This window comes from Oncorhynchus mykiss, chromosome 23 (assembly GCF_013265735.2).
Source record: "Oncorhynchus mykiss isolate Arlee chromosome 23, USDA_OmykA_1.1, whole genome shotgun sequence".
Classification (NCBI taxonomy): Eukaryota; Metazoa; Chordata; class Actinopteri; order Salmoniformes; family Salmonidae; genus Oncorhynchus; species Oncorhynchus mykiss.
Window position 1 is genome coordinate 17,636,991 of NC_048587.1, and position 11,475 is coordinate 17,648,465.

At 43.3% G+C, this 11,475-nt stretch overlaps 1 protein-coding gene across 3 annotated transcripts in view; it reads right to left on the reverse strand.

Annotated features, from left to right (window-relative positions):
- LOC110502357 (tight junction-associated protein 1-like) overlaps positions 1 to 10,598 on the reverse strand; it is a 136,229-nt gene extending 125,631 nt beyond the window's left edge. For 2 of the 3 annotated variants that reach the window (XM_021580316.2, XM_036959650.1), the window contains exon 1: positions 10,146 to 10,596. The gene's annotated coding sequence lies outside the window, so the exon portion shown is untranslated. Of the gene's footprint in view, positions 1 to 10,145 lie in introns of all 3 variants that reach the window. The other variant, XM_036959651.1, reaches the window with a different exon arrangement.
- Between the last annotated feature and the right edge of the window lie 877 nt (positions 10,599 to 11,475).

Genomic DNA, 11,475 nt, shown 5'->3' on the forward strand with positions numbered 1-11,475 from the left:
TCTTCTCGAAAACAGGACAAATAATTACTGAGAGAAGAAATCGCATCAGCCCCTTGAAAGTGAGGCAGCTTGCATTTCTGAATACTAATCTCTCAAAAGCAAAATATGGTCAGCATTGTTGTGTGCTGCTGGTTATAACATGGCAATAAAAAGAAGAGAGAAAAGAGGGACCAGTTTAATGTTTTAAGTGGGATGCTGCAGTTTTGCACATTGATATTTATTTTTCTTTGATATGGTGCAATATTCTATTATGCTGTTCAGATTCTATTTGTTTTAAATGGTTAGATAAATATGCACTTTGTTTATATACATGCAAATGTTTAATAGCATTATTTTTCATAACAAACCAATGCATTTTTAAATACATTATGGTTAAGGTAGAGTATGATCTCATTTAATTAGAAATGTTTTAACCTGGGCCTCCCGGGTGGCGCAGTGGTTAAGGGCGCTGTACTGCAGCGCCAGCTGTGCCATCAGAGACTCTGGGTTCGCGCACAGGCTGTCGTAACCGGCCGCGACCGGGAGGTCCGTGGGGCGACGCACAATTGGCCTAGTGTCGTCCGGGTTAGGGAGGGTTTGGCCATATCCTTGTCTCATCGCGCACCAGCGGCTCCTGTGGCGGGCCGGGCGCAGTGCACGCTAACCAAGGTTGCCAGGTGCACGGTGTTTCCTCCGACACATTGGTGCGGCTGGCTTCCGGGTTGGATGTGCGCTGTGTTTAGAAGCAGTACGGTTGGGTTGTGTATTGGAGGACGCATGACTTTCAGCCTTCGTCTCTCCCGAGCCCGTACGGGAGTTGTAGCGATGAGACAAGATAGTAGCTACTAACAATTGGATACCACGAAATTGCGGAGAAAAAGGGGTAAAAAAATATGATAATGATTGCATTTTTGTCAGTGAATGCTTGTGTTGGTTCAATGTAGCGAACACCTGCTTGCATCTTCCCCATACACCATAATGTCACCAAGTCAACATATACGGCAACTCCAGGATGATTGTCTGGAGGAAGAAAATGTGCCAGCTCATCCCAAACAGGATAATAATGCAACAAAAATATAAAAAAGTAACATGTAAAGTGTTGGTCCCATGTTTCATAAGCAGAAATAAAAGATCCCTGAAATGTTCCATAAGCAAAAGGATTTTCTCTAATTTTGTGCACAAATGTATTTCCAAGAATCCATCCACCTGACAGGTGCGGCATATGAAGAAACGTATTAAACAGCATGATTACACAGGTGCACCTTGTACTGGGGACAATAAAAGGCCACTCCAAAATGTGCAGCTGTGTCACAACACAATGCCAAAGCTGTTGCAAGATAAAGAAATTGATATTCAAACACCATTAGCCACCTCCTACAAAATTATCTAAAATTATATTGAACGTCCAACCGTATTCACAACCGCAGACAACGTGTATGGAGTTGTGTGGGCGAGCAGTTTGCTGATGTCAACATTATGAACAGAGAGACCCAAGGTAGCGGTGGGTTTATGGTATGGGCAGGCTTAAGCTACAGACAATGAACACAATTGCATTTTATTGATGGCAATTTGAATGCACAGAGATACCGTGACCAGACAGAAACTAAAACAGGAAGCACCCGTGCTCAGGTCTGTTCAACGCAGGTCCGACCAATTCCTCGCTTCAAGATGACTTCGGTCACGTGGACTGGGATATGTTCCGCATAGGGTCGGACAATAACATTAAAGAATACGCTGATTCGGTGAGAGAGTTCATTAGCAAGTGCATCGGTGATGTTGTACACACAGCGTCTATTAAAAACATTTCCCAACCAGAAACAGTGGATTGATGGCAGCATTCGCACAAAACTGAAAGTGCGAACCACTGCTTTTAAATCAGGGCAAGGTGACCGGAAACATGATCGATAAACAGTGTAGCTATTTCCTCCACAAGGCAATCAAACAAGCTAAGCGTCAATATAGAGACAAAGTAGTCGCAATTCAACGGCTAAAACACGAGAGGTATGTGGCAGGGTCTACAGTCAATCACGGACTACAAAAGGAAAACCAGCCCCGTCGCGGACCACGATGTCTTGCTTCCAGACAAACTAAAAAACGTATTTGCTCGCTTTGAGGACAATACAGTGCCACTGACACGGCCCGCTACCTAAACCTGCGGGCTCTCATTCACTGCAGCCAACGTGAGTAAAACATTTAAAGGTGTTAACCCTCGCAAGGCTGCCGACCCAGACGGCATCCCCAGAGCATGCGCAGACCAGCTGGCTGGTGTGTTTACGGACATATTCAATCAGTCCTTATCGCAGTGTACTGTTCCCACATGCTTCAAGAGGGCCACCATTGTTCCTGTTCCCAAGAAAGCGAAGGAAACTGAGCTAAATGATTATTGCCTCGTAGCACTCACTTCCGTCATCATGAAGTGCTTTGAGAGACTAGTCAAGGACCATATCACCTCCACCCTACCTGACACCCTAGACCCACTTCAATTTGCTTACCACCCCAATAGGTCCACAGACGACGCAATCACACTGCCCTATCCCATCTGGACAAGAGGAATACCTGTGTAAGAATGCTGATGGGCCGCCCCCAGGTGGTGAGGGTAGGTAACAACATCTCCACCCCGCTGATCCTCAACACTGGGGCCCCACAAGGGTGCGTTCTTAGCCCTATCCAGTACTCCCTGTTCAACCATGACTGCAGGGCCATGCACGCCTCCAACTCAATCATCAAGTTTGCAGACGACACTACAGTGGTAGGCTTGATTACCAACGACGACGAGACGGCCTACAGGGAGGAGGTGAGGGCCCACGGAGTGTGGCGTGAGGAAAATAACCTCACACTCAATGTCAACAAAAGGAGATGATTGTGGACTTCAGCAGAGGGAGCAGACCCCCATCCGCATCGACGGGACAGTAGTGGAAAAGGTGGAAAGTTAAGTCCCTCGGCGTACACATCACATAAAAACTGAAATGGTCCACCCACACAGACAGCGTGGTAAAGAAGGCACAACAGCGCCTCTTCAACATCAGGAGGATGAAGAAATTTGGCTGGTCACCAAAAACACTCACAACCGTAAGGTAGTGAGGTCTGCACAATGCATCACCGGAGGCAAACTACCTGCCCTCCAGGACACCTACACCACTCGATCTCACAAGAAGGCCAAAATGATCATCAAGGACAACAACCCGAGCCACCACCTGTTCACCACGCTATCATCCAGAAGGCGAGGTCAGTACAGGTTAGAGGTCAACCGATTAATCGTAATGGCCGATTAATTAGGGCCGATTTCAAGTTTTCATAACAATCGGAAATTGGTATTTTTGGGCGCCGATTATTATTATTATTATTTTTTTGTATACCTTTATTTAACTAGGCAAGTCAGTTAAGAACACATTCTTCTTTTCAATGACGGCCTAGGAACGGTGGGTTAACTGCCTTGTTTAGGGGCAGAACGACAGATTTTCACCTTGTCAGCTTGGGGGATCCAAACTTGCAACCTTACAGTTAACTGGTCCAACGCAATAACTACCTGCCTCTCTCTTGTTGCATTCCACAAGGAGCCTGTTACGCGAATGCAGTAAGCCAAGGTAAGTTGCTAGCTACTATTAAACATATCTTATAAAAAACTATCAATCATAATCACAGCATACCACCCTGCAAACCACTGCTAGCTTGCTTCTGAAGCTAAGCAGTGTTGGTCCTGGTCAGTTCCTGGATGGGAGACCAGATGCTGCTGGAAGTGGTGTTGGAGGGCCAGTAGGAGGCACTCTTTCCTCTGGTCTAAAACAATATCCCAATGCCCCAAGGCAGTGATTGGGGACACTGCCCTGTGTAGGACGCCGTCTTTCGGATGGGACGTTAAACGGATGTCCTGACTCTCTGTGGTCATTAAAGATTCCATGGCACTTATCGTAAGAGTTAACCCCAATGTCCTGTCTAAATTCCCAATCTGGCCCTCAAACCATCTAATAACTCACCTAATAACCCCCAGTTTACAATTGGCTCATTTCTCCCCTTAACTATTCCCCAGGTCATTGCTGCAAATGAGAACGTGTTCAGTCAATTTATCTGGTAAAATAACAGATAAATAAAATAAAACTAGTTAACTACACACGGTTGATGATATTAAGAGAGATTATCTAGCGTGTCCTGCGTTGCATATAGGCAGAAGCAGGCACGTATTCATTCAAACAGCACTTTTGTGCGTTTTGCCAGCAGCTTCAAGCATTGCGCTGTTTATGACTTCAAGCCTATCAACTCCCGAGATGAGGCTGGTGTAACAGAAGTGAAATGGCTAGCTAGTTAGCGCGCGCCAACTAGAGGGACGGAAGCTATTCTGTTACACTGGCAATACTAAAGTGCCTATAAGAACATCCAATAGTCAAAGGTTAATGAAATACAAATGGTAGAGGGAAATAGTCCTATAATTCCTATAATAACTACAACCTAAAACTTCTTACCTGGGACTATTGAAGACTCATGTTAAAAGGAACCACCAGCTTTCATATGTTCTCATGTTCTGAGCAAGGAACTGAAAGTTAGCTTTCTTACAAAGCACATATTGCACTTTTACTTTCTTCTCCAACACTTTGCATTATTTAAACAAAATTGAGCATGTTTCATTATCTACTTGAGGCTAAATTGATTTTATTGATGTATTATATACATATACAAATAAAAATACATTATTTTGTATTTTATTAAATCGGCCGATTAATCGGCATCGGCTTTTTTGGTCCTCCAATAATCGGTATCGGCTTTGAAAAATCATAATCGGTCGACCTCTAGTACAGGTGCATCAAAGCGGGGACCGGGAGACTGAAAAACAGCTTCTATCTCAAGGCCATCAGACTGTTAAACAGCCATCACTAACATTGAGTGGCTGCTGCCAACATACTGACTCATCTCTAGCCACTTTAATCATTTAAAAATGAATGTATCACTAGCCACTTTCTATAATGTTTACATACCCTACATTTCTCATTTCATATGTATATACTGTACTCTATACCATCTTACTGCATCTTGCCTATGCCGTTCGGCCATCACTCATTCATATATTTTTATGTACATATTCTTATTCATTACTTTACAATTGTGTGTAGAAGGTATTTATTGTGAAATTGTTAGGTTAGATTACATGTTAGATATTACTGCATGGTTGGAGCTAGAAGCACAAGCATTTCGGTAACATCTGCTAACCAGGTGTATGTGACAAATAAAATTTGATTTGAGAGAATCACTGACATGATGTCAGCTGGTCCATTTGTGGCAGGGCTGAAATACAGTGGAAATGTTTTTGGGGGATTCAGTTCATTTGCATGGCATAGAGGGACTTTGCAATTAATTGCAATATATCTGATCACTTTTCATAACATTGTGGAGTATATGCAAATTGCCATCATACAAACTGAGGCAGCAGACTTTGTGAAAATGAATATGTGTCATTCTCAACTTGTGGCCACGACTGTACATATTCTTATTCATTCCTTTACACTTGTGTATGAGGTAGTTGTTGTGAAATGTTTTGATAACTTGTTAGATATTACTGCATGGTCGGAACTAGAAGCGCAAGCATTTCACTACACTCGCATTAACATCTGCTAATCATGTGTATGTGAACAATAAAATTTGATTTGAGCTCCTGAGGCCCATTGTCAACTGCCACCATCACTTCATGTTTCAGCATGATAATGCACGGCCCCATGTCGCAAGGATCTGTACACAATTCCTGGAAGCTGAAAATGTCCCAGTTATTCCATGTCCTGCATACTCAACAGATATGTCACCCATTGAGCATGTTTGGGATCCACTGGATCGGCGTGTACGACAGCGTGTCCCAGTTCCCGCCAATATCCAGCAATTTCACACAGCCATTGAAGAGGAGTGGGACAACATTCCACAATCAACAGCATGAACAACTCTATGTGAAGGAAATGTGTCGCGCTGCATTAAGCAAATGGTGGTCAAACCAGATACTGACTGGTTTTCTGAACCACGCCCCTACCTTTATTCCCAATCATGTGAAATCCATAGATTAGGGCATAATGAATTAATTTCAGTTGACTGATTTCCTTATATGAACTAAATCCATAAAATCATTTTTGCGTTTATATTGTTGATCCTTAAAGAGGCTTGTGACTTAGAATACTTGGTGTTGCCATGCCAAGCAGTCTGCTGCCTTTTTATACATACACTGCTCAAAAAAATAATGGGAACACTAAAATAACACATCCTAGATCTGAATGAATGAAATATTCTTATTAAATACTTTTTTCTTTACATAGTTGAATGTGCGGACAACAAATCACGCAAAAATTGTCAATGGAAATTAAATTTATCGACCCATGGAGGTCTGGATTTGGAGTCACACTCAAAATTAAAGGGGAAAACCACACTACAGGCTGATCCAACTTTGATGTAATGTCCTTAAAACAAGTCAAAATGAGGCTCAGTAGTGTGTGTGGCCTCCACGTGCCTGTATGACCTCCCTACAACGCCTGGGCATGCTCCTGATGAGGTGGCGGATGGTCTCCTGAGGGATCTCCTCCCAGACCTGGACTAAAGCATCCGCCAACTCCTGGACAGTCTGTGGTGGATGGAGCGAGACATGATGTGCTCCCAGATGTGCTCAATTGGATTCAGGTCTGGGGAACGGGCGGGCCAGTCCATAGCATCAATGCCTTCCTCTTTCAGGAACTGCTGACACACTCCAGCCACATGAGGTCTAGCATTGTCTTGCATTAGTAGGAACCCAGGGCCAACCGCACCAGCATATGGTCTCACAAGGGGTCTGAGGATCTCATCTCGGTACCTAATGGCAGTCAGGCTACCTCTGGCTAGCACATGGAGGGCTGTGCGGCCACCCAAAGAAATGCCACCCCACACCATGACTGACCCACTGCCAAACCGGTCATGCTGGAGGATGTTGCAGGCAGCAGAACGTTCTCCACGGCGTCTCCAGACTGTCACATGTGCTCAGTGTGAACCTGCTTTCATCTGTGAAGAGCACAGGGCGCCAGTGGCGAATTTGCCAATCTTGGTGTTCTCTGGCAAATGAAAAACATCCTGCACGGTGTTGAGCTGTAAGCACAACCCGCACCTGTGGACGTTGGGCCCTCATACCACCCTCATGGAGTCTGTTTCTGACCGTTTGAGCAGACACATGCACATTTGTGGCCTGCTGGAGGTCATTTTGCAGGGCTCTGGCAGTGCTCCTCCTGCTCCTCCTTGCACAAAGGCGGAGGTAGCGGTCCTGTTGCCCTCCTACGGCCTCCTCCACATCTCCTGATGTACTGGCCTGTCTCCTGGTAGCGCCTCCATGTTCTGGACACTACGCTGACAGACACAGCAAACCTTCTTGCCACAGCTCGCATTGATGTGCCATCCTGGATGAGCTGCACTACCTGAGCCACTTGTGTGGGTTGTAGACTCCGTCTCATGCTACCACTAGAGTAAAAGCACCGCCAGCATTCAAAAGTGACCAAAACATCAGCCAGGAAGCATAGGAACTGAGAAGTGGTCTGTGGTCCCCACCTGCAGAACCACTCCTTTATTGGGGGTGTCTTGCTAATTGCCTATAATTTCCACCTGTTGTCTATTCCTTTTGCAAAACAGCATGTGAAATGTTTTGTCAATCAGTGTTGCTTCCTAAGTGGACAGTTTGATTTCACAGAAGTGTGATTGACTTGGAGTTACATTGTGTTGTTTAAGTGTTCCCTTTATTTTTTTGAGCAGTGTATATCCAGACAAATGATTTAAGTGTATATAGTGGGCATATTGGATTTCTAACATAGTTGAAGTACACAATAATAGCCATGAGTACAGGTCATAAGTACATTACACAATCCCCCCACCCCATTTACAATGTGTACATATACAGGTGATTAAACCACCATTTAATGGCAATATGGCAGCCATACCGGATTGGACACCATATTGGATTTGGATTCAAATCTAGGGGGTTCCCCTAACGTAAATGCAAGTAGGGGCTAAACATATAACGCAAGTTACAGTTTTCAGTGTGAGCAAACTTGCCATAGACCTGATTACAATAGCCACAACGTCAAAAAAACATGTGTAAATATGCATTTCTGTCAGGCAGGACCATACAGCACTGAATGAGAGCATATTTGACTTGTAAAGTTGTCTGTTGAACAGCTACCAAAAAGTGAAGTTTACATTCATCATAAATATTAATAATTGATATTTCAGACTAGTGTATGTGTTTACAGGTCTATATTTCCAAGAAGCATTAAGATATCCCAATTTTGTTTGTGTATGTAGGGCAAAAAAATGTACTCGTATTCCACATTTTGGAAATATCATATTCTCGTTTACATTCTTCTTCACGGTTTGAGTTTGTATTTATTAGGGATTCTCATTAGCTGCTGCCAAGGCAAAATTCCTAAATGTTTAATAAGACCATTCAACAATATCACAATGTATCCATTTGAATGTGATTGTACCTTTGTGTGCGTCTCTTCACATTACCTGTTGTTCCATAAGGTGTATTTTTACCCGTTTTTTTAATCTGATTTTACTGCTTGCATCAGTTACCTGATGTAGAATTGAGTTCCATGTAGTCATGGTTCTATGTAGTACAATGCACCTCCCCTAGTCTGTTCTGGACTTGGGGACTGTGAAGAGACCTCTGGTGGCATGTCTTGTGGGGTATACATGGATGTCAATAACTCTTACAAAAACAACTAGTGATGAAGTCAATCTCTTCCACTTTGAGCCATGAGAGATTGACATGCATGTCATTAACGTTAGCTCTCCATGTACTTTTAAGAGCAAGCGGTGCTACCCTGTTCTGAGCCAACTGCTATTGTCTTAAGTCCCTCTTTGTGGCACCTGACCACACTACTAAACAGTAGTCAAAACTCAGGCCTGTAGGACCTGCCTTGTTGATAGTGATGTTGAGGCAGAGCAGCACTTTATTATGGACAGACTTCTCCCCATCTTAGCTACTGTTGTATCAATATGACTGACTATACAATCCAGGGTTACTCCAAGCAGTTTAGTCACCTCAACTTGCTCAATTTCCACATTATTCATTACGAGATGTAGTTGAGGTTTAGTGAATGATTTGTCCCAAATACAATGCTTTTAGTTTTGGAAATATTTAGGATTAACTCCTTGCTACCCATTCCGAAACTAACTGCAGCTCTTTGTTAAGTGTTGCAGTCATTTCAGTTGCGGTAGTAGCTGATGTGTATAGTGTTGAGTCATCTGCATACAGAAACACTGGCGTCTATCAAAACATGTCTTTATTAAAGATTGAAAAAGGTAAGGGGCCTAAACAGCTAATATTTATAAAAATGTAACCACTTTTACTGTAAAATATTTTTATGCAACCATCCATTTCATATATGGGAGACCTTATATGGAAAAACATGGTCGTGCTTTGTTATACCTCGGGTAGGAGAATCTACAAAACTAAAGCCCTTCGAGGATTGTCCATTAGCCTATATCCCGAAGCTAACAGATTGATATTTTGTAGGCAACATTCGGAATAAATGTTTTTTTTTTAAAATGCGTTCATGAACATGAAAGTTCTGATTTCAACATTAAAATAATGAATTGTCTCCAGACCTCGCATTTCATGAGGTTTTCTTCAAAGCGAAAAAAAAATGACAGGTGCTTAAGATCAAACGATTTGGCCGAATCAGAGCCAGCAAATCTGAGGCCATATTACTTTACCAAATGAGATAGCGATGCATTGACAACATACTGGCATGACACCAAGCTCAGGGTCATCAATATAATTAAACGGTGCATTTATCGATCCGGTCAAATCATAAAAACAGTAGGCTATATAGGAATGCAAACAGGCACCTCTCGATACTGGGTTACACACGACATAACCTGCGATAATGTTCCATTCAATGATTTACAGCTGCTGCAAATGATTTATCCAGTTAAAACAAAAATGTAAAATATGTTCTCTGATATCACAGTTAACAATTTAGCTAGCTAAGAAATACCACCGTCGATTTGGTGCTATTATTTACGGTCACGCGATAGCGAATGTCAATAACCATTGTCGAGTTCGATTCTGTGTGGCCCACTTCAAAAGGTTGTATCGACTTCTGTTCACAGATAATGTCTACAAAACGTTAGCTTGTTTACATTATTAGAAACAGACAGTTAAACTTCAACCTTACCTGTTTAGATAGTGTCCGACTGTTACGCCAAATAATCAACAACAACAAAAAAATCAGCGTCAAAAGAGGGTTGAGTCAGATCCGTAATAAACTTTATCCGCTCTTCTCAGGACGGACTCTGCAGTTTGGTCGCAAGGAAGGAAGCTCGTGCACGGGCACAATTCGATTATTCGATCACGTTGCGTAGTCTGGACTCACGAAATGACAGTGAAATAGGTGGCTAGCCATTAAGCAACTACACACTCGCCAACTAACGGTGTATTCTCTCTCAACCCGACATTCAGCAACGATTGTTCCCGGATAAAGTTGATCTCCTACCCTCTTCTTTCGCCATCTTTACCCGCGGGGTACACTGGGTAATCCTTAGGAATCCCCACGTACTGAGCGTCCTGACGTTCAAAATAGGCTATTAAGGGAAAGGACTGACAGGTGGATTTTTTTTACAACTTAATTGCACTAGCTGCAGCACTTTATAGCCTAGTGCATGGGGTTCCCAACCTAGGGGGCGCCAACGTTTCGTGGGGGGGACCTTCCTTGATAAAATAAAAAATAAAAAATGATTACAGTACCAGTCAAAAGTTTGGACACACCTACTCATTCAAGGGTTTTTCTTTATTTGTACTATTTTCTACGTTGTAGAATAATAGTGAAGACATCAACACTATGTAATAACACATATGGAATCATGTAGTAACCACCCAGCTAGCACAGTGGATCTGGGCCGATTCCGGCTGAGAGTCGGGGCACTCCGCTGAGAGTCAGACTCGTCCAACGTCATGTGGCCCGAGTCTGGGCCGCCTTCAGCAGAATTACTTATGGCTATGATGCGGGGATTGAGCTCGGGTCGATTCCGGTGTGAGGTATCTGGCCCAAATGTATTAGTTGGGGCTCGGCCCAATTCTGTTGAGAGTTATCTGGCCCATATGTATTACTTGGGGCTCGGGCCGATTGGGGCTACTCTGGCAGATGATTACACGGGCTGCTTTATATAATTAACATTTAATTATTTATTTTCTCATTGTTTCTGTGATCAAAAAATACAATTAACATTGAAATGACAATCTTTAAGAGTCCTGTGTAGTATTTTTGTGGATGTTTTGTATACATTTATTTACATTTGCATCGGGCTGCTTCTGGGGGGATTCTGGTAAGATGTAAGCAAAATCGTCTGAGTTTCGGTAGACGGAAACGGCCCGATATACTTGGGCTGATTCTGGGCAGTCATTCATTCTGATTCCCGGCCAAGTCCGACACCCGAGTCCGGGCCGATTCAATCAGTTCCTGCCCCCTGGAAGAGGGCCGCTTCTGGGCCGATGCCTCGTTGCTAGCT